Raw genomic sequence first — 7,212 nt, 5'->3', positions numbered from 1 at the left:
CCTCCGCTATGCCCATAAGCCACTCCCACCATCCAATCAGGAGCGAGTATGCAAATTAATCCAACCAAGATGGCTGTGGCCACGGAGAGAGCAGGAGGCTTGGGTTTCCCTGGCGATGGAGGAAGCCAAGCTTCCTGGCTGGCCCAGGCCTCCACTCAAGGCTACAAAGTTTCAATTATAGAAGATAAATAAATCCCAACAAAAATGGCTTCAGCCATGGAGCGAGCAGGAGGCTTGGCTTTCCCCGGTGATGGAGGAAGCCAAGCTTCCCATTCCTTGGCCTGCCCTGGCCTCTGCTCAAAGTTTTAATTATAGAAGAAAAATAAATCCCAGATACCAGGGCCTCCACATGGGTCACCGGGGGCATGGCCAGCCTGCAAACCACCACAGCTCCCTCACCCAGGCCACCCCATGCCCCAAGGGAACCCCTACCCTGATCTGGGACACTCTTCAGGGAAAACCAGACGGCTCCCACCCATGCACCAGGCCTCTATCCTATCTAATCCTAGCTAATAAAAGAGTAATATGCAAATTGACCTTCACTCCAACACACAAGATGGCTGCCCCCATGTGGACACAAGGTGGCCGCCACAAGATGGCCAGCAGGGGAGGGCAGTTGGGAGGGACCAGGTCTGCAAGGGAGGGCAGTTGTGGGTGATCAGGCCAGCAGTGGAGGGCAGTTGGGAGGGACCAGGCCTGCAAGGTAGGGCAGTTGGGGGCAATCAAGCCTGCAGGGGAGGGCAGTTAGGGGTGACCAGGCTGGCAGAGGAGGGAAGTTGGGGGCAACCGGGCCTGCAGGGGAGGGCAGTTAGGGGTGACCAGGCCTACAGGGGAGGGCAGTTAGGGGTGACCAGGCCTACAGGGGAGGGCAATCAGGCTGGCAGGGGAGCAGTTAGGCATCAATCAGGCTGGCATGGGAGTGATTAGGGGGTGATCAGGCTGGCAGGCAGAAGCCATTAGGGGCAATCAGGAAGGCAGGCAGGCAAGCAGTTGGGAGCCAGCAGTCTTGGATTGTGAGAGGGATGTCCTACTGCCCTTTTAGGCCAGATCCTACCAGCATCGGGCCTAAAGGGGCAGTAGAACATCCCTCTAGTGGTCCCAGATTGGAGAGGGTGCAGGCTGAGCTGAGGGACACCCCCCCCCTCCATGTATGAATTTCATGCACCAGGCCTCTAGTGATAAATAAATATACACAGTTAGTGACTTAGTTTGATGTGAGTGGGAGAGGTGGATAGAGTACATGCTATCCATGGAATTTCACTAATGATACAATTCTGAAAAAGCTTATTTGAAGCTATTATCATGTTTTATGAGTTATTGATTTCCAAATGTCTTCCCATTTTGGCAAAAGAATCAGGTCTTAGAGGACAACGGCAGCTAATCCTTTTTGTCAGGTAGGATGGGTAATGTTTTAAGCATAGTCCAGCTCTCTGAATGTGAAGTGACTAGAATGGTTTTCCATGATGTGGTATCCCAATCTACATGTAAGCTATAGTAATAAATGCTGGGAGCAAATTATTGTAGTTAGACATTTGGAGCTCTTGAGAAAATTTTCAGGAAGGGGCTCTCAAACTATTTAAAATTTGCAAAATAAACAAGAATAGCAATTGTACAATCAACCAATAGCCATTGAATGATCTATCAGTTCCTTTTAACAAACATGTGATACTCTGTATGAAGCACCACTTAAGGCTATGGTGATATGCGGATGAAGGGGGGCTTCTACTTTTGAGTTCCTACTTCAGACAGGCAGGAGAGAGAGGAATCATTAAGTAAATAACTGAAACACGGAATGTGAAGTTCAATGAGAGAAATGTATCTAGATTGTCATGGCAGCAGGGATAAAAAGAACACTGGATTTAGGCTGAGAGAATCAGAAAAAAGCTTTCCAAAGGTGATGATATTTTTGTTAAGTCAAGGAGGATCAGCAGAAATTAGCCAGAGAAAGTAGAGTCTATGTGGCTGTATTCCTAAGAAACCTCCCATTATTAAAAGTCACATTATAACTGCTGCAATGAAAGAATATAGGTAGAAATGATAGCTAGAGATCTTCAAGATTGTAATAGTAAGGTATTTATTCTTCTGTAGAAATTTTAATAACGACGATATCTCTATTGTTACAAGGGTATGTTTATAATATAAATAACAATCAAAATCAAAATTAAAATGGGCAACATCAAAACTAAACATTTTCGCAATTGCTCTTTGGTCCACACAGCCTGAGTTCCTTCTGTTGCTGAGTCATGACTTCACAATGATGCGTGCAGCATTTATAACAACTGCCAAAGGTTAAAAAAAAAGAGCCCAACAACAGAAGTCCAAAGAAAGATGCTGGCAGAGCATCTGGCCATGCACTCAAAGCAGGCATGTGTTTCCATGCTTTGCATGAGTCCCATACTGAGCTTTTAATTCCCCATAGAGATTGACTTATAATCAATAATAGTTTACAAAATGCAAAGTAGGTTTCATACTTGATTGCATTATCTCTGATTCCCATTATAAAAGCTTTTTCTGTTGGAGAAATGCCTGAAGTTTGGTGTGACTGGAGCATCAAATACATCTGGGGTAATTTATGAGAGTAAGGCTGGACAAATAGCCAGATCATGGCCTCTGTCTGCCATGTTAAGATTTTGGATTTTATTCTGAAAGCAATCAAGGGTGATTGGCTGATGAATTCCAGGGAGGGTTGAAAGATAGCATAAGATATGAATTTAGAAAAATACCCCTGGTGGCAGTGTGAAGTGTAGATTGGTGTGTCGGGAAGTGGTGACAGAGGCCATTAGGAGGCTATCAGGATAATGAGGGCCTAAAGTAAGGCAGAGGAAAGCAAAGGAGGGAATAATTTAGAGAGATAAGAACATTAAATGATTTTACTTAGTGACAAACTGGATGTAGGTATGTGTGTGTTCGTGTGTGGGGCAATGTGAATGTGTGTGGCAGTGTGTGTATCAATGTGTCTGATTTGGTACGGGGTGTCTACATTAACTCTTATCTTTCTGATTTAGAGCTACCAGGTGAGATACAAATGATAGGAGAAGAAGCAGGAACAGGATTCTTCCAGGGGAGTGGTGGAAGAGGATGGCTCTTTTACGATTTTAAGGTACATAAGGGATATCTAAGAGAAAAGACTCAATAGGTAGGCCTGAAAATCAGGGACTTAAAGGTACAGATACAGAATTTTAGAAAATAAAATTCAATTTAAAATTTAATCAAAATAAAACATACACGTAGTTAAAAGCATAAAATCGTCCATAATGGCTTACAAAAGACCATGATTACAATGTGGCAATTATCAACTTACTAGAGGCCCGGTGCACGAAATTTGTGCCTGGGGGGGGGGAGGTGTCCCTCAACCCAGCCTGCACCCTCTCCAATCTGAGACCCCTTAAACGGGCAGTCGGACATCCCTCTCACAATCCAGTACTGCTGGCTCCCAACTGCTCGCCTGCCTGCCTTCCTGATTGCCCCTAACTGCTTCTGCCTGCCAGCCTGATCACCCCTTAACCACTCCCCTGCCAGCCTGATTGATGCCTAACTGCTCCCTTGCCAGCCTGTTTTCCCCTAACTGCCCTCCCCTGCAGGCCTGGTCACCCCTAACTGCCCTCCCCTGCAGGCCTGGTCGCCCCCAACTTCCCTCCTCTGCTGGCTTGGTCACCCCTAACTGCCTTCCCCTGCTGGCCTGATTGCCCACAGCTGCCCTCCCTTGCAGGCCTGGTTCCTCCCAACTGTCCTCCCCTGATGGCCATCTTGTGGTGGCCATCTTGTGTCCACATGGGGGCAGGATCTTTGACCACATGGGGGCAGCCATCTTGTGTATTGGAGTGATGGTCAATCTGCATATTACTCTTTTATTAGATAGGACAGAGGCATGCTGCACAGGTGGGGGCCAGCTGGTTTGCCCTGAAGGGTATTCTGGATCAGGGTGGGGGTTCCCTTGGGGTGTGGGGTGGCCCGGGCGAGGGGCCTGTGGTGATTTGCAGGCCAGCTACGCCCCCCCAGTGACCCAGCGGAGGCCCTGGTATCTGGGGTTTATTTATCTTCTACAATTGAAACTTTGTAGCCTGGAGCGGAGCCAAGCCTTCTGCTTGCTCCGTGGCGGCAGCCATTTCTTTTGGGATTTATGTATCTTCTATAATTGAAACTTTGTAGCCTTAAGCGGAGGCCTGGGCCAGTCAGGGTGTGCAGAAAGCTTGGTTTCCTCCATCGCCGCGGGCAACCCTAGCCTCCTGCTCTTTCCAGCTTCATGGCTGCGGCCATTTCTGTTTGGGTTTATGTATCTTCTATCATTGAAACTTTGTAGCCTTGAGTGGAGGCCTAGGCTGGCAAGGGCAGGCGGAAAGCTTGGCTTCCTCCATTGCCAGGGAATCCCAAGCCTCCTCCTGCTCTCTGTGGCCGTAGCCATCTTGGTTGGGTTTATTTGCATATTTGCTCCTGATTGGCTGGTGGGTGTGGCTTGTGGGTGTAGCAGAGTGATGGTTAATTTGCATATTATTCTTTTATTAGATAGGATTGCCTGTCATGTCCAAATCTATCCCTCATTGTTTGCTTTACAAGTTGTCTCCAGCCTAGGGCAGGCTCTCACTCTCATGGTTATATTCTAGACCTTGTGATTAGAAATAACTGCAAATTCTTAATAATTTCAATTTCTTATACTTCAGCCTCTATTATGTACCTCCTCTCAGTTCACTGCTGCCATCCTTTGACCTCCCCTGAAACCGACAGTTCATTGATCCACTACCTTTAAACTGTCTCTCTTCCTGGGACACCTTCATTCCCTTCTTACCCAGTTTAATTCATGGGTAATCATAATAATCTCCCTTACATTTACTCTTGACTCCCTTGCCCCATCTCTTCCTTCATTGTACTGCTTCATGAAATTACAGTTGGGTCAAGTCCTTCTTTCTCTGAGCCTACAGCCATGCAGCTCAGCATTTCTGGAGAAAAACTTGCAACACTCTGACTGCTTCATAATTCAGCATGTAAACCTCAAGTGGGTCCTTACCGCTGCCAGGCAATTGCAGAGCTCATTCAGTCTCCCATACAACTACTTCACATTTTTCGTCCACCCTCAAGCCTGTAACCCCTTCTTCCCTGTTGTCACTCTCAACTTCCTCACCAAGACAATTGAAGGAATTAATAGAAAACTTCCATGAAATGGCCACCGCCATATCTGCCTTCTTGCCTATTAGCTTAGCCATGCTCTAGCTTAAGTCAGCCTATTCACTTGTGCACTTGATCCTTTTTCATCTTGCTATACAGACATTTATTTAGCAAATTCCATCTTCTACATAGTTTCTTTGCTTTCTACTAGAGCATTCCTATCTCCCAGAACATCTTTCATATAAAATAATATCTTCTCTTGGCCTCATTCTCTCAATAGTTAACCCTTTTTCTTTAATCCCCTTTACTGTAAAACTTCCGAGAAGAGTTGTCTACATTGGCTGTTTTCATTTTCTCTTCTCCATTTTTTTTCTTCAACTCCTTCAAATCAGGATGGTTCACCCAGCATTCCAAAGAATTGACTCTTGTCAAGGTAACCAATGATTTCCATATTACTAATTACTCAATCTGGTGGCCAACTCCCAGTCCTCATCTTGTTTTAGCTATCAGCACATTTGACAGGGTTAATTATACCATTTTCCTTGATTCAGTTTCTTCACTTTGTTTCCATTATATCACCATCTTTTGGTTTTTCTTGGACCTCACTGTTAACTCATTCTGTCTCCTACTCTTCTCTCTAAACTTGTCATGTTAGAGTGCTCTAGGATTGAGGACTTCTTATTCCTTGATGCACTTTTTTTTTCTATCTGTATTCACTAAATTCTGCCATCTAGTATAAAGCCCATGGTTTCTCCTGAATTCTAGATTCATGAATCCAACTTCCTACTAGACATCTCTACTTGGATATATATTGAATATGTAAATATCAGCATGTTTAAAGACTAAACTACTAATACTCTGTCCTCTACCTGTCCTTTCACATTTTGATTATTGGCAATTCTATCTTTAGGTTTAGCTGCTTAGGTCAAAATTTTTGAAATTATCTTTGACTTCATTTTGCCTCCAATAGCCCATATGCAATCTATTAAAAAACCTTTTGGCTCTGCTTTCAAATATATCCAGAATACAAAGTCCATATAATGGTCTCTGAGGCCCTATGGGCCTACACACTCTGGCCCTCTATTATACCTCTGACCTTATTCATACTGCTTTCTAATTCCACTCCACGCTGAAATCCATGAGGGAAGGCCCTGTGGGCCTTCCTGGTATCCTTCCAACATACCATGCATCTTTCCATATTAGGGGCTTTTTTTTTTCAACTCTTCTTCCTGATGTTCAGCTGGTTTCTTTAAGTTTTCGCTAAAACATCACTTTCTCAAGAAGACCTACATCAAGCAACATTCTGATCCTTATTCTCCCCATCTTCCTTAGCCCATATATACACCTCAGATATGAGAACTTTTCCTTTAAACAGTCTCCTGTTTTATAATTTCTATTTCTCAAATAAAAGATATGCAAAATATATTGAGGCAATATATTTATTCTAAAACAATTTGTACAGATGTATTTTGTACTTTTGTGAGGTCATTTAGCTGAAATGAGATACGTTGTATAGTTTACAATTCTGAAGAAGCTTTCTTGAAATGTAATAAAAAATATCAATGATGCAAGACTTGGGAACTATGATAGAGAAAGTTTAAGAATAGAAATGACTAAGTAATATTTCATTGTATACAAGTACCACATCTTCATCCTTCTTCATCGAAGGACACTTCGGTTGTTTCCATGTCTTGGCCACTGTGAATAATGCTGTAATGAACATGGGTGTGCATTTATCTTTGCAAATAAATGTTTTCAATATTTTTTGGTAGATACCCAGAAGAGAAGTTGCTGGATCATATGGTAACTCTATTCTTAATTTTTTGAGGCCATTTGTGACAACATGGGTGGACCTTGGTAATATCATGTTAAGTGAAATAAGTCAGACAGAAAAAGTTAAGAACCTTATGATTTCATTCATATGTGGTATATAAAACTGAGAGCAACAAATGAACAAACAAGAAAAACATACAAAAATTCATAGTCACAAACAACAGTCTGGTGGTTACCAGAGGGAAGGGGTTGGGGATAGAGAGTAAAAGGGGTCAAATATATGGTGATGGAAGATGATTTGACTTTGTATGGTGGTTACACAATGCAATATACAGATCA

Source organism: Plecotus auritus, assembly GCF_963455305.1.
Source record: "Plecotus auritus genome assembly, chromosome: 1".
In the NCBI taxonomy this organism is placed as follows: Eukaryota; Metazoa; Chordata; class Mammalia; order Chiroptera; family Vespertilionidae; genus Plecotus; species Plecotus auritus.
This window is presented reverse-complemented; position numbering follows the sequence as displayed.